The 27,013-nt window shown below is 45.9% G+C and overlaps 1 pseudogene across 1 annotated transcript in view; it reads right to left on the bottom strand.

The window, feature by feature from the left end:
- Positions 1-26,798, bottom strand: part of LOC144889555 (uncharacterized) — a 257,306-nt pseudogene extending 230,508 nt beyond the window's left edge. Inside the window, exon 1 of the transcript XR_013621865.1 lies at positions 25,646-26,798. The product of XR_013621865.1 is annotated as an uncharacterized LOC144889555 (transcript). The remainder of the gene's footprint in view (positions 1-25,645) is intronic.
- Positions 26,799-27,013: the final 215 nt, after the last annotated feature.

Below are 27,013 nucleotides of genomic sequence, written 5' to 3'. Positions count from 1 at the left end.
AGGGGGGAGATTTGAAAGGGATGGGTGATGGGGAAGATTTGGAGGGGAGGGGCAAGGGGGTAGAATTGGAGGGGAGGGGTGATGGGGACGTTTTGGAGGGGAGGGGTGATGGGGAAGTTTTGGAGGGAAGGGGTGATGGGGAAGATTTGGTGGGGAGGGGCAAGGGGGAAGATTTGAAAGGGATGGGTGATGGGGAAGATTTGGAGGGGAGGGGAAAGGGGGAATATTTGAAAGAAATGGGTGATGGGGAAGATTTGGAGGGGAGAGGTAAGGGGGTAGATTTGGAGGGGAGGGGGGATGGGGAAGTTTTGGAGGGAAGGGGGGATGGGGAAGATTTGGAGGGGAGGGGTGAGATTGGATTTTGAAAAGTGTGCGATTCATGGGAAACCTTTTTTGGAAATTTTTTTTGAAAATGTCATGGAAATTTGGAAATGATCGAAATGATGGATTCATGGAAAAAAAATTCTCTCATCTCCTCTTCCTGTTCAGGCTGGAGTTCCCCAAGGTAGTGTTCTGGGCCCTGTGCTTTTTCTGGTCTTCATCAATGATCTCTCTAACTCTCTTGAAAATCCTCTCTATCTCTTTGCTGACGACTCTACTCTCTGTCGCTCCATTCCTTATACCTCAGATTGGCAGTCTGCAGCCTCCTCACTCTCTGCAGACCTGGACAAAATCACAGACTGGTCAAACAAGTGGAACATGTCTTTGAATCCTGACAAATCTCACACTCTTACAATGTCTCTCCGAAAGGACCGACTGGACAACCCTCCCATCTACTTTCTCAACAATCCTCTCCAAGAAGTTCTGTCGCTCAAGCTTTTGGGTCTCACTATCTGCCATGATCTTTCTTGGGAAAACCACATTTCCAAGCTGGCCTCCAAAGCCAGTCGCCGACTGGGCATCCTCCGTCGTGCGAAGTCCTTCCTTGGCACACCTGAGCTCCTCACCACATACAAGGCTTTCATCCGCAGCTCAATGGAATACTGTTCCCCCCTCTGGGCTTGTGCTCCTGCCTCACACCTTGCTCGGCTTCACGCTGTTGAGGCCAAAGCTTTCAGAATCATTGGAATCTCCTGCGATGTAGTCAACGCCGAGGGCCTTTCACTCACTCACCGCAGGCAGGTTGGTGGTCTTTCTGTCTTCTACCGACTCCTCTCCGGCCTTGCTCCCCCAGCTCTCTCTGTGCTCTGTCCCCCCAATATTCCTTCAGGTCGCACAAGATCTGCCTGCAACCCTCTTATGGTTAAACTGCCAAAGTCTAGGCTCTCTGCTCACCTTCACTCTTTCAATCCCCTTTTCTCCCGCCTCTGGAACAAACCCCCCCACTCCCTTCAATCCCACTGCTCCCTCCAGGTCTTTAAAACAGCTGTTCACCACCATCTCTTATCTTCCCCCATCGAAAACCTTGATCTTTTCTACCCCCGGTAATTCACCCCAGAGTCCTTGCAGTGTTCATATGTTTTAATCCTCTCCCACCTCCCCCCAAGTCCTCCCGATGTCCCTGCTCTCAAATGTTGTGTTTGTGTCCTTCCCCCTCTCTTTTGTGTCCTTCCCCCTCTCTCCCCATCTTGTCTGCCGCTCCCCTTGTTTTTTGTGTTTTGTGTGTCGGTTTATCTTTTTGTGTGATTAATGTTAGCTCTTTCACGAGCCTCGATCTTGTATACAAAAATAAAAAAAAACAAAAAAAAAAAAACGAACATTTTTTGCAAAATGAGTTTGAGACCTTCGAGTTAAAAATACGTTTGAGGACGCTGAAGGAGGGGTGGAGGTCTGGAGAGTTTCGGGAATGTAGAAAAAAGGAACTGTAAGAGATGGTATTTTTTTTTTTTTGGAATGCATAGATTTGGTGAGCAAGACGAAAGCATCCTTTTATAGGAGTCGAAGAAAAAGGTGTTATAATATACTAGGGCATGCCCGTACTATATATATATCTAAAATTATATCCCCCCCCCTCTATTTACATGAAATGGTTTGGTCCATGAAATGTTTTGGTTCATTCGCAACGCCAAAGCGAACGGCGAACGCTTTACATGAAATGGTTTGGTCCATGAAATGTTTTGGTCCATTCGCAACGCCAAAGCGAACGGCGAACGGCTTGCGAGTACAGTGACAATCCCCCCCCCCCCTCTATTTACATGAAATGGTTTTAATTAGTTTTAAAACATAGTTTAACGCCAACATATGGCATGCCCGTACCCGTACTATCCGTAATGGCGCACGCTCTCACAGGAGCCCCGGAAGGTCGCATATCGCAGGAAAGTGAAAGAATCGCAAATTAGTTTTAATTAGTTTTAAAACATCGTTTAACGCCAACATAGCGCCAACATAGTTTGCCGATGGGAAATAAATGAATACGCTCTCAAATGTGCCATCCGAGGCAGAGTCTGTTTGCCACGTTCGGCACACGTGATAGCTCGCTGCTCTCTGATTGGTTGAATCGTTTTTTGGACATAGCTCGGTAACTACTTCTGCGATTAATTTAAAACCTTGAAAAGGCACATCCTCGGGTCCCCAGCAATATACCTGGCAAGTTTAAAGTATATCGGACCCGTGGTTGTCGAGAAACAGCGGTCACAGACAAACACACACACAGACACACACACACACACACACAGAGATTGCTGGAATTATAGATAGATGACAGAATAGTTCTTCAGGGGAGAGATTAAACATTTCTAACCACGTGATCACGTGATCACGAACAACGTGAACGAAGAACGAACGAACAAATAAGAACAACAAATAAACGAATAAGAACTGAGAAGGAAAAAAATTTTGGGGGTTTTTTTTTTGAGTAGAGATATTAAACAAGGAAGTATGGGGTGAACGACTGGGCTGAAACAGAGAACGAAAGTAATTGCAGCGCATTCGACGAACCGCTGAGAGAAAACAAAACCACAAGGTTGGAGATGGGTAGCCTAAGTCTACTAGTACTAGTACTAGGCCTCAGAATACGCGACACAAATTAACCGATGATTGTGTATACATGAACGAAAAATTAACACCGAAAATTTTCCTAAAGACACGCCATAGGTACACACACCGAAAGATAGATACAGTCTCGACAAAAACACAATTGTGAAAAAATTACTTAGCTTCGAAAGCGTGAGTGCATGGACAGTTTCGAAAAGACTTCAAGCAAACAAACAAAAACATTTTTGGGGGGCAACCCCTCCCCCTCCTCACCCCATATACCTCTTCAGACCCCAATTTTTCTAATGCCTTGTGCAAACATTGGCACATCACGGGTGATTAAGGTTGTGGTGAAGTTTCATTGAAATTGTGTGTGTAGTTTCAGAGTAATGACTAAATACCTACTTTGGGAGGGGGGAGTGGGGGAACCCCTCCCCCCACCATCCCCGCAGACTCCTTCAGGGCCCAATTTTTTTCATGCTGTGAACAAACTTTGGTACATCACAGGTGGTGAAGGTTGTGGTTAAGTTTCATCAAAATTGTGTGCACGTAGTTTCAGAGAAAAAAAAAAAAAAACCTATTTTGGGGGTCATACCTGGATCCACTTTGACCCCCCAGTAGACCCCCTTAAACCCCGATTTGCCATGAACAAACTTTAGTCAGCCTGGTGATGGCTTAGCGGTTAGGGTGCCGGCTTGGGATCCTAGGATCCTGGGTTCGAATCCCGATCGATTGCTGAATTAACGCCAGGGGGGTTGACTCAGCCTGTCATCCTTCCGAGGTCGGCAAATTGAGTACCAGCTTGCTGGGATGAATGATCCTGGTGCGTACCCCGGTTTAGAATAGGTACACCGTATCCCTGCGCATCGTAAGAAGCGACTAAGGGTTGGCGTCAGGAAGGGCATCCAGCCATAAAAACATTGCCTCAAACAGGGAACCATGATTGTCATCGGGCCCGCAAGGCTAACCCCCGCTCCAGCGGGGAAAATGGCCTTAAAACGATCATTCATTCATTCATATTTGTACCAAATATCATTTGTGCCAAGATTTGTCACAATCCCATAATCACTCTCGGAGAAGCAGTTGCAAGTGTTTACGGACTGACCGACTGACAACGCGCTACAGCATAAGATCCCCTAAACTACGTTCCAGGTGAGCTAATCATGTGTTGATGATTAATTGTATTGAAGGCCTAGAATGGCAAGATACCTTAAAGTTGTGCAGACATCTCTTTGAGCTGCATTGTCTGAGTTCAAATCTGGACAATCAGGTTTATCGCATGCATTGAATTCATCAATGTGTGCACCATCCCATGGATGAATGTTAACAAGCGTTACGCCTAGGTCCCGCGTCGGTTTAGTGATGCGAGTTGACAAAGTGGGAGACGCAGAAAACATGCTATGATATATTTCGCTCACAAGGTTCAGACATACATGGAGGCGGCCATCTTGGATTTTGACGTGGCGACCCAATTTTCAACAGCCTTCTTCCTTGTGCCGAGATACATCCACACACCAGATTAGAAGTTGGTACTTCGCTTATTTTTCAAGATATTTCGCTCACAATGTTCAGACATATATATGGTGGCAGCCATCTTGGATTTTGACGTGGCGACCCAATTTTGAACAGCGTTCTTCCTTACGCCGAGATACACCCACACACCAAATTAGAAGTTGGTACTTCGCTTATTTTTCAAGATATTCATCTCACAAGGTTCAGACATACATGGCGGCGGCCATCTTGGATTTTGACGTGGCGACCCAATGTTAAACAGCGTTCTTGCATGTGCCTAGATACACCCACACAACAGATTAGAAGTTGGTACTTCGCTTATTTTTCAAGATATTCATCTCACAAGGTTCAGACATACATGGCGGCGGCCATCTTGTATTTTGACGTGACGACCCAATTTTCAATAGCGTTCTTCCTTATGCCGAGATACACCCACACACAAAATTAGAAGTTGGTACTTCGCTTATTTTTCAAGATATTCATCTCACAAGGTTGACATACATGGCGGCGGCCATCTTGGATTTTGACGTGGCGACCCAATTTTCAATAGCGTTCGTCCTTCTGCCGAGAAACACCCAAACTCCAGATTAGAAGTTGGTACTTCGCTTATTTTTCAAGATATTCAGCTCACAAGGTTCAGACATACATGGCATCAGACATACATGGCGACGGCCATCTTGGATTTTGACGTGGGTTGCACCCGCACCACAAATTCGAATGCGGTCCTTCACTTACACATGCACGCACACACACCCGCACGCTTGGACGGAGGGGAAAACGACAGTACCCCTTTCGCTCCGCGTTGCGAAGGGGGACAATAACCGCAGAAGGAAGGAATTTGCCTCGGTATTTTGATCGTACTTTCATTTTCGAAATATTGATAAGTAACGTTAATATTAATATTAACACTGGAGAATGGCATGTCTCTCCGAAAAGACCGACTGGACAATCCTCCCATCTATTTTCTGAATAATCCTCTCCAAGAAGTTCTATCACTCAAGCTTTTGGGTCTCACTATCTGCCATGATCTTTCCCGGGAAAACCACATTTCCAAGCTGGTCTCCAAAGCCAGTCGCCGACTGGGCATCCTCCGTCGTGCGAAGTCCTTCCTTGGCACACCTGAGCTCCTCACCACATACAAGGATTTCATCCGCAGCTCAATGGAATACTGCTCTCCCCTCTGGCCTGGTGCTCCTGCCTCACACCTAGCTCGTCTTCACGCTGTTGAAACCAAAGCGTTCAGAATCATTGGAATCTCCCGCGATGACGCTATCTCCAAGGGCCTTTCACTTACTCACCGCAGGCAGGTTGGTGGTCTTTCCGTCTTCTACAGACTCCTCTCTGGCCTTGCACCCCCAGCTCTCTCTGGGCTCTGTCCCCCAAATATTTCTACAGGTCGTACAAGATCTGCCTGCAACCCTCTTATGGTTAAACTGCCAAAATCAAGACTCTGCTCACCTTCACTACTCTTTTCTCACGCCTCTGGAACAAACTCCCTCACTCTCTTCAATCCCACTCCTCCCTCCAGGTCTTCAAAACGGCTGTTCACCACCATCTCTTATTAGGCCGGTAGCAACTCTGTGGGAAATGACATTTCGTTTCGTGTCCGAGGTGCTAAAATTTTACCATGCGAAAAGTTGTTGAATCTAATGGTGTTGAACATATCAAAAGTTCTCCAAAATATATTGGCCCAAACATATGTTACGAGATGAAATTGTGTGCACTATATTGGCTTGCCCACTTGCCTATCTTGGGTGCTGTAGTACCGCCTTTCGCGTATGTAGACAGGTGTCAGCCAATCACATAACAGAATATGATCATGTGACTTCTGTGATCAACTGTCATGGCTGCGCCCATGACTGACCGTGTTGAAAGCGATCAGGCCCGTTTAGTGTGTATTTTGCACCTAAAAAGCGTCCATGGTGAGGTGGTGCAGCCTTTTAAAAAAAGAGATGGTCCACATTCACTGACTGTGCAAAAAAATGGGTGAGTCTCGATGGTGAATGCTCTCATGTGGCAAAGAAACTTTTCGAATGCCCCAGTCGCAATTCACCACAAACATCATCATCATCTTCGACACTACCACTACCAGTCCCCACGGCACCGATTCCCATACCAGGAGCCGGAGCAGCGGCCCTTCATCTCGATGATAGTGTGGCATTACTAACAGTGACATTTGAATCACCATTTGATCAAATACCGAAGGATGTGTGTGGTTTTCATGCCACATGCTACCAGCGATTTACGGACAAGAAACGTCTGCAAGCCAGTGAGAAGAGGTGTAGTACAGCACTTGTACAAACAATCACAATGTCTCCAGCAAAAAAACTGCGTTGCCATTCAAAAATAGCAACACCATCCTCAACCACACGAGTGCTTCCTAAAGTCTGTTTATTATGTGGTAAGAAGGACAGCTATTTGAAACGACATCATGGTGGTAAAACACGAGATCTTCTGGTGCTAGCTCAAACATTGACTGCTGGTAGGTACCTTATACCATCGACGATTTTCTATCCCATGATAGGGCCTGCTTCAGAAGGCGTACTAACATGTTTGAACTCTGCCTAAAATATGAGCATATGGTACAGTATGCGTCTCTTAATAGAATCACTTTTGGCCAGGGTAGTTTGATTCTATTAAGTGGCTGATTATCTTATCCTAGATTAAGGGGTGCATACTGTACATGAAAAACCAGATGTCAGTGCTGTATTAGTGACTTATAATTGTTCCCTTATTTACAACAGGTCGTCTGATAGAGGCAGCATGACTGAAGGCAAAATATGGCACGAAGTCAGAACAGAAAATTTCAGAGACCATACTTCACCATACCCGCGGGACTGATTGTGTGGCAGCGGAGATACGGTATCACCGAAACTAAGGACTTCTACTCACCAATCAAAACCCAAAAGCTGAAGACGTTTGCTGACTCGAGGAGGCCTCCTAAAGGTGGGAGCAAAGGTCTCACGGCCTTACGGTCGGATTACAAACTGCTGGCGAGGTTTCTCATCATCGCTCAAACCCGTCAGCTTGACTTGAGAGGTGTTTTGTCCTATTCACTTAGTCCCATTTCCTTACCCTTGTCTACATGTGATGGGAGTTTAGCTAAAACCACGAAGTCTGTGCTACTGGATAGCATTGAGAAGAAGGTTGAGGGACTGGCCATTTCCTGTTCAAGTGGATCAGCCCTCATGATCGATGCCATGGGTTTGATACACGGCCTTGGCCGCATTCCTGATACTTTTGGTGATTTAGCAAACCTTGTGGTCGGTGTCATCGTCCAGCTGATGAGGAGATTCAAGTCCACTCGGGCCGACTTCATTTGTGATCGGTACCCGAAAATTTCCATCAAAAACGCCGAGCGCTCTCGTCGGTACAGCGAGACCGGGACAAATTTCGTCCACCTCTATGGCAGTTCTCAGAAAGTACCATCACAGTGGAAAAAATTCATTGGGGATGGCAGAAACAAAGAGGCCTTGTTCAAATTCTTGTTTGAGACCTGGCAATCTCACCCCCTGCCTCATTGTAATCAGGACTACTCTCTTTTCGTCACCCACGGTCAGGAATGTCATGAGCTCAGTGTGTCCGCGCAGGCGACTCAGTCACCTGATGTCCGTGTCGTATCAGAGCTGTTCTGTGACCATGAAGAGGCTGATACCAGACTGTTGCTTCATGCGAAACATGCAAGTCAGAGCCACGACAGTGTCGTGATACACAGTCCTGACAGTGATGTAGCCATCATAGCGATCAGCTTGTGGAAGGACAGTCAGACACGGTTATTGTTTTCTACCGGCCACAAGAACACCACAAGGGTACTCGATATTGGAACCGTGAGGGCTACATTGGGCGAGTCTGTGTGTGACGGTCTGATTGGTTTACACGTTTTCACTGGCTGCTACTCGGTCAGCTCATTCAAAGGGAAAGGAAAACGTCGTCCTTTCACCATGTTGTGCGACAGTGCAGATTTTCAAACAGCTTTCACAAAGCTGGGCTCATCGTTTTTCTTGTCTGAGGAAACCGAATCGGTGTTACAGAAGTTTGTTGTGGCCTTGTATACCAGTCAATTCTCAACGTCGGACCTCCATGAAGCGAGGTATAAACTCTTCTGTCTGTCCTCATCGCCAAACGAAGCGACTCTTCCGCCGACTAAAGATGCCCTACATCAACATTCACTGAGAGCTGCCTACCAATCCTGTATACATCGGAGTTCCTTCGTCCCATTGATGCAGGCCCCCTCCCCACAAGAGCATGGCTGGGTGGTTGACGGAGAGGATTTGGGGATTGTGTGGATGACTCGCGCACCCGCTCCTAAATCAGTACTGGAAGCGGTGGCATGTTCCTGTAAGAAAACTAAATGTACGTCTGGTCGCTGTTCATGCCTAAATTTGGGCCTTTCATGCACAGACATGTGTTTGTGCCAAGAGTGTGACAACGGTACCAATACGACGATGGAAAATGCATTCGAAAATGGGTCCTGGAGTGATGACAGCGACATAGAAAACGACCATTAGCATTTCAATATTTGAGCTGTTGAAATCTGATGCCCAATGCCCATATATGGTTGTGATTTACGGTGTTTTTAAGGTTTCGCCGTTGTTCACTCTATATTGGTTTTTACCTGTATTGTTTGAGAAACGTTTTTGTAAGGACGGTACGGTACTAATAAACATGCTGTGAATAGCTCTGACTGTCAGCACGGCCCACTGTTTTCCCTAATTCACCTCAAGGATCTTGAGCAATGCTCGCTCCATGACCATCCATCTCATTCCGCGGTTGTTCACTTCGTGGGTGAGTTACCAACCTCAGGAGTGTTCAGGAGGATCAATTTATCTTCAGTGAACCGCCCAAGCCCAACGTACAGTCTATCCGCTTATCAACCCTTTTGCCAATCAAAATTAAGCAGTGTACACAGAATGGTTTTAGCATATTATACAATTATATGAGGGATTTACACGAGGGGGGGGGGGGGGGGGGACCAATGACCGGACGTTTTTTTTAAAATCTTCATTTACCCGAGAGGGGGTCATCCCCGGGAAAATTTTGAAAGCTAGATTGCCTGAGATGCGATCTGTGGCCATATTGCGCCCGTTGCTGAAGTTGCAGCTAAGCCTGAATAGTTTCTTGTTATTTTTGAAAAATTTCATGGCCCTGTGGGGGGATGGCCCCATGGACACCCCCGGGAAAAATTTGAAAGTTCGATTGCCTGAGATTGCCGGGGGGGGGGGGCATGGCACCATGCCCCCCCTCGCTACGCCACTGGGGTTGGAAATTCAACACCGGATGATCAGAAGGGCCTTTTCACATCCCCCGACTGCTGGCGGCATGTTTATGGTCCTCATATAATAGTATAAATTCCGCAGTAAAGATGTTTTCTTTTTAAAGGTATTTTGTCGAAAGGGATAAACTACTATATCTCTAAGGGCCTCCATACCCTTAATGGGCAAGATTTGGATGGAGAACTTTTTCTCCGATGTTTGTTGTACCAACAGTTAGCATCAGGTGAAATTTCACCTAGCAACCATTCCGCGGAACGAAATTTCATTTCTAGGCCCTTACCAAGGTTTTGCTACCAGCCTATATCTTCCCCAATCCAAAACCTTGATCTTTTCTTCCCCTGCTAATTTCACCCCAAATCCACTTTTTGGAGGTGCCGACTTCTTTCCTGGAAGTCCTTGGTGTCCTTGCGTTTTATACCTATCCTGCCTCCCCCCAGGCCCTCTCCATCCCTCACATCTCCTGATTTCCCCGCTCTCAAATGTTGTGTTTGTGTGCTTCCTCCCCTTCTCTCCCCATCTTGTCGACCACTCCCCTTTTAAATACTTTGTTTGCTTGTTTGTTTGATTTGTTTGTTTGATAAATGTTAGCTCTTTCACAAGCCTCGACTCTGTATACCAAAAAAAAAAAAAAAAAGGAGAATGAAGTCTCGTGTCCATGGATGAAAGCGATAATGGAATCCAATAATCAAAATTCAACAAATTGTATTGTACCTCAAGAAATTATATTTTTTGTTTATATTAACTGAAAATCATACAATATAATGGGTGTTAATTACACAAATTAGAAATGTTCAAAATGTTCAAACCACCACGGCGGGGCCTAACCACCACGGCGGGGCCGAACCACCACTGTGGGGCTTAACCACCATGGCGGGGCCTAACCACCACGGTGGGGCCGAACCACCACGGCGGGGCCGAACCACCACTGTGGGGCTTAACCACCATGGCGGGGCCTAACCACCACTACAGGGCCTAACCACCACTGTGGGGCCTAATCACCACTGTGGGGCCGAATCACCACTGTGGGCCTAACAACCACCATGGGGCCTAACCACCACTGCAGGGCCTAACCACCACTGTGGGGCCAAATCACCAATGTGGGGCCTAATCACCACTGTGGGCCTAACCACCGCCGCAGGCCTAACCACCACCGTGGTGCCCAACCACCATGGCGGGGCCTCACCACCACGGCGGGGCCTCACCACCACAGCAGGTCCTCACCACCACTCCGGGGCCTAACCACCACTCCGGGGCCTAACCACCACTCCGGGCCTAACCACCACGGCGGGACCAAACCACCATGGCGGGGCCTAACCACCATGGCGGGGCCTAACCACCACCCCGGGCTAAACCACCACTGCGGGGCCTAACCGCCACGACGGGGTCTACCAACCATAGATAAAAGTGAGCCGCTTCCCAAGAAGTAAGCTGATGTTTGCTGCCGGGACACATCCCCCGTCACCCTGCGGACAACACATGTCTTCCCAATCGAACCATCCACACAGGTCCACAGTGTCCACTCTCCTTCATTATGGAACAAACCAAACACGATCATTGTCCATTTATCACTAATAACTTCATTATCACTCGATCCCATGACGAACACAGACACATACGTTACCTCTCCTGGTGATGAGCTGTGAGAAACGAACAAACACTGAAAGTGAAACACTCCCCGCGATTTGAACTCAGAGGAGCTTCCTCCTGTGACGTCATAAAAAACGCGATGACGTAGCCTCGTACAGCGCGAGTGCGATCTGACGTTCATTCACGTCTCACAGCAAGCACGTCCCTCTTCTTCCTCAGCCGCCACAATTATTCCCATGTTCTTTGGGTTTGGCCGGGGAAGCCTTCTCCGTGGGATCTTAAATGTCCACCATCTAACGGGGGCAGACGGGACCCCAAGCCTCACAGCACGTCACGTGGTTATCTCACGAACATGTTGATTCTCAACATGTTTTTTCACCTTAAGTTTATTTCTTCTGAAAGAATAACCGAATGAGGAAACGTCCCGCGGGGGGTTAAACCCTTTAATGTGATGATAACGTTTATTTTAAACCCATTCACTCTCTGATCAAAAAACAAGCTTTAAACAAACATTAATAAACAAACTCGTTCTCATCTCATTATCATTTATCAAAACAAACATCATTCCCGAATCCCGATTCACGGATTTCTCCGATCGATGTTCGAGTTCAGAAAATTCAATTGGAGCCTGAACTGAACTCATTCAGGAGAAAGATCTTCAAAATGTTTCAGGTTCAACCCTGGAACGACAATGGTCGCGCTGGACCCGCGAAACGGACATTGGTTCCGGATCCGGTGTGAGTACAAGCCATGATGGTGTGTTGTGTATTTTCACACTTTGAACAAATTCCGACACAATGGACAAATTTTCCCTCAACTCGTGGATCGTGGACAAGGGAGGAGGGACTTGGATCAATGAAGAATTCTTCCATCGTGAAGCAGCAACGACTGTATCCCACTCGGGCGCCAATCAAGGGGGCCCTCATCTTGATTGACGTAAAAACGAACTCAGCGTGCAAAATGGTTGCCTACTCTCGGGATGTCGTGTGGTGATCCCGGAAAATCTGCGTTCCAGGATCACAGATGAAATCCATGACTGTCTCCTCGGGATTGTGAAGATGAAGACACTCACTCGAAACTATGTGCGGTGGCCGAATCTTGATGCTGATATCGAACATCATGTTCGACATTGTTATGCCTGCCACAGCACCTGAAATACACCTGCGAAAGCGCCACTGCATCCCTGGGAATGGCCCAGTGAATCGTGGCATCGCCTCCATCTCGATTATGCAAGCCTATTAACGGCAGCATCATTCTCATCATCACGGACGTGCACACAAAATGGATCGATGCCAATGTGACGCGTGGTATTACATCAGCCATTGTCATCGAAAGACTCAGACGCTGTTTCGCCACTCATGGTCTGCCCAGGATGATTGATCGTGAGTGACAACCGTTCATGTTTTTCCAGGTCCGAGTTTGCCAAGTTCACACGTCGGAACGGCATCAATCATAAGTTTGTCAGCCCACATCACCAGGCTTCAAATGGCTTGGCCGAACGATCCGTGGGAATCATCAAATCCGGATTACAGAAACTTGAGGAGAGAAACCTGGAAAAAAAGCTGTCTCATCTCCTTTTCAAATATCACATCACGCCACAATGAACAATCGGTGCAGCTCAGTCTGAGTTATTGATAAAACGACACCTGAGATCGACACTTGACAATCTCAAACCGGACATATCATCAAATGTTTATCAGAGCCAGCTAAATCAAAAGTTGGTCCACGATAAGTCATCCAACAGTCGCTGTGTCAACATCGGAGATCCAGTGTTTGCCCGAAATTTTAGTGGAGGTGCGACGTGGCTACCGGGGGACATCTCTGAGAAGCCAGGTCCACTGTCCTGCATGATTAGCCTGCAGGACGGCCGTGAAATTCGTCGACATCAGGACCACATAACCTACCATCGCTGTCAGTCGACAGAGCCTCCAGCATCGTCACAGTCAGAACAACAGTTCAACCCACCACTGCCGGAGATCGTCGTGGCCGCTCCAGCCGGCTCGGATGCCCCAAAAACCTCTGCAAATGCCACACCCTTCGTGGAGACCAAAGGAATCACCTCGGACTCTGTATCCACTGGTACACCGCGACACTCAATGTGCGAGGGAAGCACCCAACCGTTTGAAACTTTGAAGATGTTTCTTCACGTTGGCACTTGTGCTATTTTCACATTGACACTTGTTCTATTTTCATGTATTTTCATAATCGTTTGCACACATATTTTTGGAAATGTTGCTTTTGGAATGTCAATTTTGGAAATCCACCACGTATTGCTCTTGGTAATTTTGGACTTAAATGGGAGGATGTCATGTGTGAAGGTTCAAATATTCCCCATTTTATCCGGACACCATGACCGTGGGTTTATTTCCGTTTCCGGAAGTTACGGCTCAGCACAGATGGCGCTGGGGTGAATCCGGCCTGTATCTGCAGAGTCAATAAACGTATGCAACAATCGATCGTAGTCTGTCGAGATACCTTCCAGGCACTTTAGAGCGATTTCAAAAAAAATGCAAAAGTTTGTCTTAAGGCACTCACTGAAGAACTTCTGAAAGTTTGACGAAGATTTGTTCAGCCATGTCTGAGAAAGGCTCTCTTATATAGAAGATATGTGATGTGATATGAGGAAGAGTACCTGTTCCAAGCGACAAAAAGCCAGCAAAAGAATGTGTGTGTCTGTCATCGAGAGTGCTTTGATTTCCATTTCCCGCTCTTTAAAAAGTTTCAGAATCGCCCTGCAGAGTCAGACTCGTGGGTCCAGACTGATTGAAATGGCTGGATATTTTCAGCAGATCCACTTTGACAACACCAATCGCCGCCTGTTTAAAGCTTTGAATTGGACGTGATTTGGGTTCTCATGCAGGAGGAATTTTTAAAATGGATCCTGCAGATCTTCAGGTCCCTTTCAAGTAGGTTCCAGTAGCATAACATGTTATCCTTTGAAGGTTTGAGTTGAGATGACAGTGTCCAAGTCTTCGGCTGGGGAGAGCCACCCCATGGTCTCTGCGAGAAAGCCGAGGGAATATAACTGGGGAAGCACCACCGGGTTAACCCTTTGACTAAGCCTTCCTTTACTGTTGGTGTCCCATTGGGATTGCCATACCTGGTCCTTGCAGAAGCTCATCATCTGTGACGGGCTCAGAGGGATTGGGGAAACACACTCGAGTTTGAGGGCACTCTTCTCCACCAGGTCACGGCTTCATTTCCCCGAATGCCCACATGAACAGGTATCCAACACAGGTTGACCATCATTCCCTTCCAATTGGCACTGTTGATAAGATGCAATGCCTCCAACCAAGTCGAATATACATCCATCCAGCAGGGATTACACTTCGTTTTGTGCAGAAAGAGATTCAGAAAAAAATAACGGTGTCGAGTGGATTAAAATCAATGATAATCCATTCCAGCTCGAATACGAGTTTGGTAGAGAACACACAGATGGTTGGAGAGCCTCCTGGCCTTGGTAACCTTGGTAACCTCAACACATATGCATATTTGGGCACCTGTTCAAACAAGGGACGGGACTTAGGATCCATCTGTATAAACGTGGAGAGGTAGACTCCAAACCGAGTGGGAGGCTAGACGGAAAGGAGGAGAGTTACGTTTTTTCCCCGGTGAATGGTATTCACACCAATTTCCGAAAATGGCTTCAGCTGGATGGTTGGCCCCAGAAGATGTGATTTTAGCCCTGAATTTCAACTGAGAGATTTCCGAGCAATGGTGGACATCCGAGACATTTCCCAGTGGAAGGTCAGGAGCATCTCGCTACCCCCCACTGGAAGGGCAGACAACCGAGACATTTCCCTGTGGAAGGTGTGGAGAATTCCCCAGCCTCCACTAGAAGGGTGGACAACTGAGACATTTCCCAGTGGAAGGTCAAGAGCATCTCCCCAGCCTACACTGGAAGGGCGGACAACCGAGACATTTCCCAGTGGAAGGTCAGGAGCATCGCACCAGCCTCCACGAGAAGGGTTGACACCCGAGACATTTCCCAGTGAAAGGTCAGAATCATCTCCCCACCCTTCACTACAACTACAAGGGAAGGGCAGGGACTGTGCAGCGACCTCTTTTTCTTCTTTTGAGTATAAATTCCGTTCATTTTGCAGAATCCGAAGGATCTACCGATGCCACGCCCCTAAACACTTGGCAGGAGTTGAGTTCCGGTAAACTTTGAAAGGTTTGATTCGAATCTGAGGTGATTATGGTTCAACTGGTGTGGTATATCCGGGGTGTGTTCTCCAATGTAACTCGACAGAATCGACAAACAATGATCAATTGTCGTACATTTATTAACTCTCAGCAAACAAGGGCTTCACGTCCGCGCCCTTTGCGTTCTGACGTCCCTGGGAACGTAGGTTCAAAACGGAAAGAGAAACATTCTTCTTATTTTGAATTTTATTCCGTTTTCAGAGCTGCGAAGCTCTAGACACGCCATGCGCCTGAACATGTGTGTTGCAAAGAAAATATATTGAAAAGGAGGCCTATGGGACATCCATAAAACTATAAAGTTTGCCCACACGCTTTCACAAAATTAAGGACTGCCTTGCACAAACGAGGATGCTTCTGGTTTAAATGACCAAAAATGATGGGCAGGTCAGACCCATTGATCCCCTCCTCTCCAACGATTTGAAATAGGAGCAACCTCGGTCCATCATGTGGGCGGCATACCATCAATAAGTGAGATAAATCTTCAGGTTCCCTATAGACTTCGCAATTCCCAGAAGGGTGACACCCTATCACGTAAAGATACGCATTAAGGCAACAGTGTCCAAGTCTAAGCCTGTGGAGACCCACCTGGTCCCTCCGGGACAACTGATGTAGCCAAAAAGGGGTGGTGGGGTGGGGGTCACTTCTGGATTCACCCTGTAACAGAACCTACCCTTCGTGGTGGCATCCCGCAGGGATTGTTATTTTTTGACAATCATGTCCCTGGCCACATTCACAATTTCAGACGGTCCCAAAGGGATTTGGGTGACACATTCGGATGTGAGCGCACACTTGGCTGCAAGATCGCAGTCCTTGTTCCCACCGATGCCCACATGAGCGGGGATCCAGAACAGATAGACCACAGATCCTCTCAAACACGCAATGTTGATCACGACTGGATGATTGGTCCTAGAAGATATAGATTTGGCCCATAATTTTAGCTGAGACACCTCCCAGCGGAGTAGGCCGGTCATTTTACGAATATACCCACCACAAATTGCAATAGTAATGAAACTTGGCATTTTTGCTTCTTTTGACCCATGTAATAACATAGTAAAAGTCAAGGAATAACGAGGCATTGGAACACATTCATTTCGAGCAACCACTTTTTGACAGTTATGCACGAAAATAAGCTAATAAAAATGGCACAAAATAATGCACTTAATTTGTTATTTCGTTCACATTCTCAAAAGATGTCAGAAATGTAAGTGTTTAAGAGTGTAAGACAGGCCTTATGCCCTGGTTTTACAATACATTTGACATGTAAAGGTATATATATTGAGATAATTGACATTTAAGGTAGCTTTATCCCAGGTAGCTCCTTTACTGACATCCAGGTCAGTCTGCAATCTTTCTGCTTCCCATGATCGACATGAACAGCAGTGATCCAACTTGCATCTATTCAACATTGACATTTCTATGTGAGCACGCCAAACAGTACAACGCAAAGGTCATCATCACATTTGACCAACCACTTTGGTGGAAGGCGCTTACCATCATCGAAAGCCAACCGGAGGGCAGTGACTTGCGTAAGGTTGTACTGCGCTTGGGAGGCTTCCACACGTTGATGAGCTTCTTGGGGAGTATTGGAAATATCATGTCAGGATCTGGACTGCGCTCTGTTCTGGAACTGGTGTATGCTGAGAACACTGTAACGCACATGCTCTCTGGCAAGGCATATGACCGAGCTATCCGTGGTCATCTCTTGGTTGATGCAGCACTGAACACTCTCCTCGCAGAAAGGGTACTTGGTACGCTAGTGCCTGCTTGTTCGCAGGCTCAGGATGATGGCCCTCAGGGCACTACAGGAGATGACGAACCAAGTGAAGACGCGATAATGCAAAGCATAGATGAGGCACAGGCAGCCATGGATCCGCATGATACCGAGGCAGGACAGGCAGCCATGGATCCGCGTGATACCGAGTCAGGGTCGCAAAGTGTGGGAGCTGGCCCAGTTGACCTGTGTGAGCTACGAAACCTGTATGATTCATTGTTGAAGGGTGAGGGTTGCACTGAAGATATCCTTTCAGCCCCGGTTCTGGACTCTGTTCGTGACATCATGAATGTTGCTCGACAATCGAAGAAGGATCTGCATACAGCACAGCTATGGCTGCAATCCATGGACATGATAGACATTCTGAGGACATTCCTGAGGTCGGAACGCACTGGTGACTGGCGTCTGCACGTGCACGCTTTGCATGACATGTTGCCCTACCTAGCAGCTGCAGGCCACAATCTGTACACAAAATCTGTGTACATCTACCTGCAGCGACTGGCACAACTGTCTATTCAGCATCCGGAGGTCCACCATCAGTTCCAGAATGGATTTCACGTAGTGCGGCGTTCAGATCGGTACTGGGCCGGCTTGTCCACAGATCTTGTGATCGAGCAAGTGCTCATGAGAAGTGTGAAAACCACAGGGGGACTAACAAGGGGTCGTGGAATGAGCGAGCCGCAAAGGATCACGTGGCTGCTGTCCACCCCCATATGTGCAGAGGTCAACATGGCTTTGCAAGAGTACACATCAGTGCAGTATGGGACCAGTGACCAGCACAAAGAACAAAGCGCAGCTCGACAAGGACGGGACACAGATGACACGCACAAACTTATTCGCTACCTGTCATCAAAGGATCCCTTTGGAAACGATCCAACTCTGCAAAGCATTGACACTGGCATCACAGCTGGAGATTCGGTCAATGCTGACCAAGCAGCCAGCGTCAGTCGGCAGGAAGATCTTAGATGGAATGCTTGACAAAAAGGTTCTTGATCACACATTCAAGAAGAAAGATCAGGTTGTGACTCTTGACACACGTTCATCATTGAAAACTGGCAGACAATCCGTTCTGATAGATCCACAACTGTTGTTCCAACGTCTGAGTACGGCAGGATCACGCTGTGATGACCTCAAAGATGTCTTCAAGTACGAACTAAGCAGTTTCCCACCAGCACTGTTTAAGACCACTGATATCCTGCTTGAGGCCGACAAGCCAGCGCTAGCCGAAGCCATTTGGAAACAACTCCCCCTTGACGTTCGCAACACAGTGCTGCCACAGAATGTGCAATATGTTCTGGATGGTGGGGCATTGCTACACAGAATTCCTTGGAATTCTGGCGAGACATATGGAGGAATCGCCAGTCACTACGTGCGATATGTTGGAGACAGGTATGGTAACGCTGTCATAGTGTTCGATGGATATGTGAGCGCACCCTCCACCAAAGATGTAGCGCACAGCAGGCGCGTTCGATCTCACAGCAGTCCCCTTGTCAACTTCACAACGGACATGGTATGTACTATGAAGAAAGATGACTTCCTTGCCAACCAAACAAATAAACAACGTTTCATCAATCTACTGAGTGATGACCTTCAACGGCGGCACAACGCTGTTCATCATGCCAGGGCAGATGCAGATGTTCTCATAGTGGAGACAGCCATTGCATGTGCAAACACCAAGGACACCGTGATAGTTGGCGACGACACCGATCTTCTTGTTCTCCTTTGCAGTCGTGCAGGGCCCACATCTCACAACCTGTTCTTCCGACCTAAGCCTAAGCTGACGTCAAGGAGGCAAGCAAGATGTTGGAATATCGAGCAAGTGCAAAAGACACTTGGACGCAATGTTTGTGACAAGCTTCTTGTTGCACATGGACTCCTGGGTTGTGGTACCACGTCAAGAATTTACTCGATTGGCAAATCAACAGCCTTGAAGAAGCTGAACTCCAGTGCGTATTTCTCCGAGCTTTTGGCAAACTTCAACACTCCTGGAGCATCAAAAGAGGATGTCATGACAGCTGGAGAGAATGCCCTGGTTTGCTTGTATAATGCCCAGCCCGGGGAAACACTGGACATGATGAGGCTTCAACGCTTCCACCAGAAGGTTTCAACAAGCACTGTCAGAGTTGAGCCTCGTACCCTGCCCCCTACATCAGCATCTGCAAAGCAACATTGCCTACGGGTGTATGTTCAGGTTCAGCAGTGGCAAGGAGTTGCCATGGATGCCAATGGTTGGGGATGGGCTATCCGTGACGAGAGAATGGTTCCCGTGATGACCGAGATGAAGCCTGCTCCAGATTACCTTCTAGATGCCATCCACTGTGGCTGCAAAACAGACTGCAGCACCCTACGATGCAGCTGTCGCAAGTACAGCCTGGAATGCTCTTACGCATGCAGTGAATGCAAAGGACTTCACTGTTCTAATGTGACCTTGTCAGAACCAGAAAGTGATCCAGAAGAAGAATAAGCTCTGAGGTTGGTGCTTGAATCGCAGTTCATTCAATTATTAAATAAAACACTTTTTTTTTTTTCAATATATATATATTTTTTTCAATATTATTTTCAATATTATTTAACGATTTTTTTTGTATATATAGTACGATATGAACTTGTTCACATAAAGCCATTACATTGCAGGCCTCAGGGACATAAAATTGCAGGATCTCATAAGGATTTAGCACGGAAACAGTTTTTGGTCTGAAAAATTTATGCAGATTTTCGCTTAAAACCTTCTCTTAAAGATTGCAAAAATTGGAAATGTTCCAATGCTCCGATTCTCCTTGACTTTTAGTATGTCATTCTCCACTAAATTTGACATTGAAAAATGCATGTTTCATTACTATTGCAATTTGTGGTGGGTTCGACCCCAAAATGGCGTAGATTGACTGGACTAGAGGGATAGAGGCATCTCACCGGCCTCCACTAACAGGGCAGAAATAGGTGAACTCACGAAAGCGCCCAGAAAGACACGTAGGGCTGGAGCCTGAATGGCTTCAAGTTTACTGTGGTTGGTTTTTGACATGTCTGAAAAAACCTGGCTACCATCGTCCAGATGAGGGCGGATAAGGGCTTTGTACAGGAGAAAATGACTTCCCTGGTGGGCTCCCCAGGAAGTGCCAGTGAGGCACCGAATTAGATTTAGGCCCTTGGCGCATTTAATTGCGACCTTCTTGAAGTGGGAGCTCCACGTGAGTCCCTTGTCGAAAACAACACCCAGGAACGACAGTTCAGAAGATGTTCAGTTTCCAGCAACTGATATTGATGTGTCCTGGACCATCCTCTTGTGGGAAAAAATTAGGAACTTGGATTTGGGCCCAGAGAACTGGAACCCCCACTTCTGGGCACACAGCTCCTCCAAGCCTTTATCCGCCTGTAGTCTCCTGAACGCAAAACCTAAGTTTTTACTCTGGACCCACAAGGCTATGTCGTTTGCAAACAGCAGCATCTTGCCGTGGATCCCTGAGAGGGAGGCTATATCATTGATCATAATGTTGAAAAGTGTCGGGCTTAAGCAGCTACCCTGGGGGACTCCTTCTTTCAGATGAAAGCAGGAAGAGAGGGTTTGCCCAACTCTCACTTGAAATGATCTGGTGGCCAGAAAATCCCGGATCCACCAAAACATTTTGCCATTGACGCTGAGATGGTGCAGCTTGAAGAGCAGGCCTTCCTACCAGACTGTATCGCAGGCTTTGTGAATGTCCAGGAAAACACAAATTAAATAACACAAAACGTAAGCCAATAAAACAATGCTGTCGACAGCTGAACGGCCCCTTCGGAATCCGCTCTGGGATTCATTTGACAGGTTGTTCCTTTCGAGGAAGAAAACCAGGCGACTGTTCACCATCTTCTCCATTAACTTGCTTTCCACCGAGATGAGGGAGATGGGGCTTTATGACGACAGGTTTTGGGGATTTTCCCCCGCTTTAAGGATTGGGACGACTATAGAGTGTTTCCACTCTTGGGGAAGTTCTCATAAAGACCAAACTCTATTAAATAGGCCAAGAAACACGCCCAACACCTTGTCTTCCATCTTCTTGAACATACGAAAAGTCAATAGGTCGGGGCTAGGGGCACTGTTCCTAGATTTATGAACCACTTGCCGAAGTTCCCAGAGGGAGAAGTCCATATTTAGAGGGGAATTCTTGGGACAGCAGTCATTGAGGTTTTCTGTGTGCTGGGAATGGAACTGGAAGCTGGACATCTTGGACTCCTTGTCGATGTTGTTTTCTCCAATCATTTCAGAGAAATGTTTGCCCAAGGCTTCGGCCTTGTCCTTATTCGTGGAGGAGGTTCCATCAGGGGAAACAAGTACAGGGATGACCATTCCCCTTCTTTAATACCGCTCATGGATTTCACCTCCCTCCAAACAGATTGAAGAGAAGAGAAACGTTCAACGTTTGATTTGGTATTTGAACTGGAGACGGGACAGCTTTGTCTCCAATTTTCCCTTCCAAAGTTTCCTCAATCCGGATTTCATGATTCCCACTGAACGTGTTCCAAGCAGTTTGAATCCTGGTGATGTTGTCCAACAAGCTTATGGTTGATGTTGTTCCGACATGTGACCTCGGAGTTGTAAAACATGAGCCATTGTCACTCACGATCATCCTGGGTAAACCACAAGTGGAGGAACAACGTCTGAGTTTTTCGATGACGATGTGTGTTGTAGTACCCCGCGTCACGTGGTCACATCGATCCATTTGGTGTGCGTGTCCGTGATAATCAGATTGGTGGTGCCATTACCAGGTCCTGCATCACCGAGATGAGTATGATGCTACGGTTCACTGGGCCATTACCAGGTATGCAGCGGCGCTTTCACAGGTGTGTTCCATGTGCTCTGGCAGAGGTAACAATGTCGAACATGATGTTCGATGTCACCATCAAGGTTTGGCCACCACACATAGTTTCCAGCGTTGTTCATTGTTGCAAAGATAACTTCATGATGACGTCTGAGCTGGAAAGATCAAAGATATTCGAGCAGAGCAAGATGAACCAATCTGCCGTAAGCCCATAAAAAAGAGTGGAGTACGCACTGGGCCGGAACTGCCGCCATTTTAGTAAAGCAACTTACCTGCGGCGCTCCATGAATCCTGCGTCACTGACAGCACTGAATGGTGAAAGGTTCTCTTTTTCCTTTCTGTGCAAAGGAGGGGAAGGAATATCAATTTAAAGTTTGTTTTTTTCTAGCTACTTTTCGTGTGTAAATGAATGGGATTAATTGCTTTATGAGTGAAATGTTTATTTTTGTGACATGATGGGAGAATCACTGGTGTTTTTGTCACAAAAAAGAAATTAAAAAGAACAAAAAAAAAACGATCGGGTTTAAACTGCAACATGCAAATTTCTGGAACAGTGTTGACTTGTCTCCTTGGTACTGTCTATTTGCTTTTCTGGTTAATTTGAAAAAAAAATTCTTGTAATTTGTTTTGAGGGTGAGGGATGGGCAGGAAGTTAAATATATGGCATCAGTCCATATTCCCCTTTTGTTTGTATTCATATTCAGACTTGTGGTGTCCATAGGTCTCCCCTCTCTCCAACACACACACACACACACACACACACACACACACACACACACACACACACACACACACACACACACACACACAATAATGCCAAGCAATGTGCACAATACCAGCAAAACTTTCAGTCTCTCCAGTTCATTCAAGGAATCAAAATTACATCCACATCAATCTTCTCTCATTCTGTAATCTCACAATCCTGGCAAGCTTTTCTCTTTTCAGTCTTACATTTCCAAAATACCACAATTGTGTATCATTTTATTTCCTACACTGACAACTTTTTCAGAGTGCATAGACCACCACCTATCTTATTTGAACCATCCATCAAAGACTTACGAAGAAGAAAAGAACTTGCAAAAGCTCCACAATGTACATCCTTCAATATCAAGCATCAAATTGACACTTTCTATTGATACAAACAAAATGATCAACCAACATTTTCAGTCAAGTGTATGCAAATTGACTTTACTTTCTTTCTTCCGAAAAGGTCTGCTTCATCAAGGTGAACATTACCACACTGCCTGACATGTGCCCCGACATGTGCATGTTGTCCAACGTCTTTACGAGAAACACTTGCAACTGTCCATATCTTGGATCTTATTTGTGCGACACCTTTTCAACTCTTCTACACTTCCTCTTGACAGTGGCATGATGGACATGCACAAATGTTGCAACTATTCTGGATTTCCCTCGCTCACAGCAACCGTACAAACCCCTGCAGACATCCAGCTGATGCATGACTTCATTGAGCAGGAGACAGATATTGTTTCTCTGTCTTAGATTCACTGAATTCAGTGTGAAACGCTTCCTCACAATATTACACAAAATTACAGAAACAAGTGAATAAAATAATTTATGCTAAATTAAAAAGGCAATGGAGGGATGACAAACTACAGTCTAAAAAAGGTCCGAAACAAGATACGGATGATGTTGGTTTCGAGAGTAGTTGACAGTATTGCCATCACAGGACAATCCCTCCATCACTGGCTCCAGACTACTGTCTTGGGCTGGGCCTCGCCAGAAGTATGAGAAGCTCCTATATTTCATTTCTGCATAAGTATAAGAAGCTCCAATATAATTTCAGGGACTTCTTGCAGCTTCAGTTGTCTTTCCGACTTTTAGTTTTTACCAACTTAGAGTAACCAATCACAAATGGAGATAATTATAGAATGCTGTTATTAGAGTTGTGCATGCAGTTTGTAAGAAGTTGGTGATCATGTACTGATATTATAACATTGTACGCAGGCTGCTAATTTGGAGAGTCTCAGTATGTGGCTGCACAACAAAAGTAATCAATTACTGGTGTAACCAGTGGAGTGTTTGTCGAAGCTTGAAGCAATAAGTGATTAAGTGTAAATGAGGCAGTGATTGTTATGTGATGGCAATATTGTTAGCTACTCTCTAAACCAACATCATCCTTGTCTTGTTGAAGACATTTTTTAGGCAGTCGTTTGTCATCCCAACATTGACTTTTTAATTTAGCAAAAATTTTTTTATTCAGTTGTCCATTGAGAATTCTCACGTGCGTTTTTGAGGGTGGACGCTGATTAAATGAGGTTCCACAACATGTGCATTTGTATGGGTGCAAGGGTTTTCCGGTCTTTCTTCCGGGGTAACTTGTTAGCCGGTATCTGTGACTTTTTGGCACACTACAATGAAAATGACATCACATGCAGTACACAAACAATAACTGCATTGAAATAAAGGTACAGTAGCAAACGTAGGTTCAATATTCACTGTTATCGGCGGTAGGACAGAATCCTCGTGGTGTTCCCTTGGACGCTCACAAGTCTCCTCTGGGACTGTCCTGCCCAATGCATTGTCGGCCTTGGATTCCTGCTCCACTCCAAGTTGCACGAATAATCCTACAGGCCGGCACCTTCTGTATAATCAGCGCTCAAAAGGTGTCCGCACTTTCTTCCGGAGACGTAAGTATTCCACCCGACGCACAGTCCAAATGAGGCTTGCTGCACTGGCAAAGTTCCATCTTCAACGTGGCTTGCAATCGCATGAGTATTGCTTTGCAAAGCCTCGCTCAGCAACACCTGCTCCTCCGACCATTCGTCCTCGCACTCCAACCAAGACATGTCGATTGACCAACACGTACCAACCAGGAAACACAGAGAGGAAACACAGAGAGAGAAGAAACACCAAGAGATCAAGTGGCACCAACCAGGAAGCGCCAAGGGAAAGAGAGATCGGGACCTCTGAATATTTATCAAAAAACATCGCAATGTTATAATCACACATCATTCCTTCCCGGCACATCAGAAACAAGAACTCAAAGGTTCCCTCAGTCCAGAATCCAATGATACAACTGAATTATTTTCTACCCAAACCGACAACACCGCTTGGGCAACAATCACTGGCCCATTTCGGTGATCCACACAGTTTAGGGGAACACTTCAAACAATCTTTAACCAACGGTCAATCTGCCTTATGCATAACTACATCTTATCCAGTCGTTGCTATGCCTTCATCATATTTTCTCGATTTACCGCTTTCGCTCACGCTGACTCTATATATTCCACTGTATATATACATCGTCACATTTTAACTGGCACCGATCACGCATAGCGAGGGATGCATTTTAACTGGCAATGGGCCTTGTGTGATTGTTGTGTGACCATTGTGAATTCTCATGTGTCTTGTAAGGGTGGATGAACGATCAAAAGATTTTCCACAACTTGGGCATTTGTATGGGCGTTCACCATTGTGAATTCTCATGTGCCTTGCAAGGGTGGATGAATGATCAAAAGATTTTCCACAACTTGTACATTTGTATGGGCGTTCATCATTGTGAATTCTCATGTGCCTTGTGAGGGAGGATGATTGATTAAAAGATTTTTCACAACTTATGCATTTATATGGGCGTTCACCGTTGTGAAGTCCCATGTGCGTTGTAAGGTGGGATGTTCGATTAAAAGATTTTCCACAACTTGTGCATTTGTATGGGCGTTCACCATTGTGAATTCTCATGTGCCTTGTAAGGTTGGATGAATGATTAAAAGATTTTCCACAACTTGTGCATTTGTATGGGCGTTCACCATTGTGAATTCCCATGTGCTTTGTAAGGGTGGATGATTGATAAAAAGATTTTCCACAACTTGTGCATTTGTGTGGGCGCTCACCATTGTGAATGCTCATGTGTGATTTAAGGGTGGATGATCGATTAAAAGATTTTCCACAACTTGTACATTTGTATGGGCGTTCACCATTGTGAATTCTCATATGTGATTTAAGGGTGGATGATCGATTAAAAGATTTTCCACAACTTGTGCATTTGTATGGGCGTTCACCATTGTGAATTCTCACGTGTGATTTAAGGGTGGATGATTGATTAAAAGATTTTCCACAACTTGTGCATTTGTATGGGCGTTCGCCATTGTGAATTCTCATGTGTGATTTAAGGTTGGATGATTGATAAAAAGATTTCCAACAACTTGTGCATTTGTGTGGGCGCTCACCATTGTGAACTCTCATGTGTGATTTAAGGTGGGATGGCTGACGAAAAGATTTCCCACAACTTGTGCATTTGTATGGGCGCTCACCATTGTGAATTCGCATGTGTGATTTAATGTGGGATGGGTGACGAAAAGATTTCCCACAAATTGTGCATTTGTATGGGCGCTCACCATTGTGAATTCTCATGTGTGATTTAAGGTTGGATGAATGATTAAAAGATTTTCCACAACTTGTGCATTTGTATGGGCACTCACCATTGTGAATTCTCATGTGTGATTTAAGGTTGGATGAATGATTAAAAGATTTTCCACAACTTGTGCATTTGTATGGGCACTCACCATTGTGTTTGTGCAGGTGTGATGTAAAGCTGGATGAATAACTGAAGGATTTTAAACAAATTTTGCATTTGTGTGGGTGTTCATCTTTCTCTGCTTTGTGAGCCTGGTGAAAATTATTGTGTGCAAACAATTCATTATTCGTTTTGCTGTGTTTGGAAAAAGTCCTCTTGTTTGTTTCAGTTGGCGAGTCCTGGGGACCTGTGTCTCCGCTGTTCATAAAAATAGGTGCAGACTCCCTTGTAGATTCAATGGATCCACCTGCAAATACAACATCAAATGACCTGTAAAAAATGTGATTTTGTTCAATACTCTTGACATAATTCTGACAAATGTACACAACCATGTGCATATGTATTTGTTCCACTGCAAAAAAGTAAAAAAACATTATTGATGTAAATATGCAGTACTGTGCAAAAGTTTGGGTTTTCCACA

This window comes from Myxine glutinosa, chromosome 1 (genome assembly GCF_964187855.1).
Source record: "Myxine glutinosa chromosome 1, kmMyxGlut1.1, whole genome shotgun sequence".
Classification (NCBI taxonomy): domain Eukaryota; kingdom Metazoa; phylum Chordata; class Myxini; order Myxiniformes; family Myxinidae; genus Myxine; species Myxine glutinosa.
Note: the sequence above shows the minus strand (reverse complement) of the source record. Positions and strands in the feature narration are given on the sequence as shown.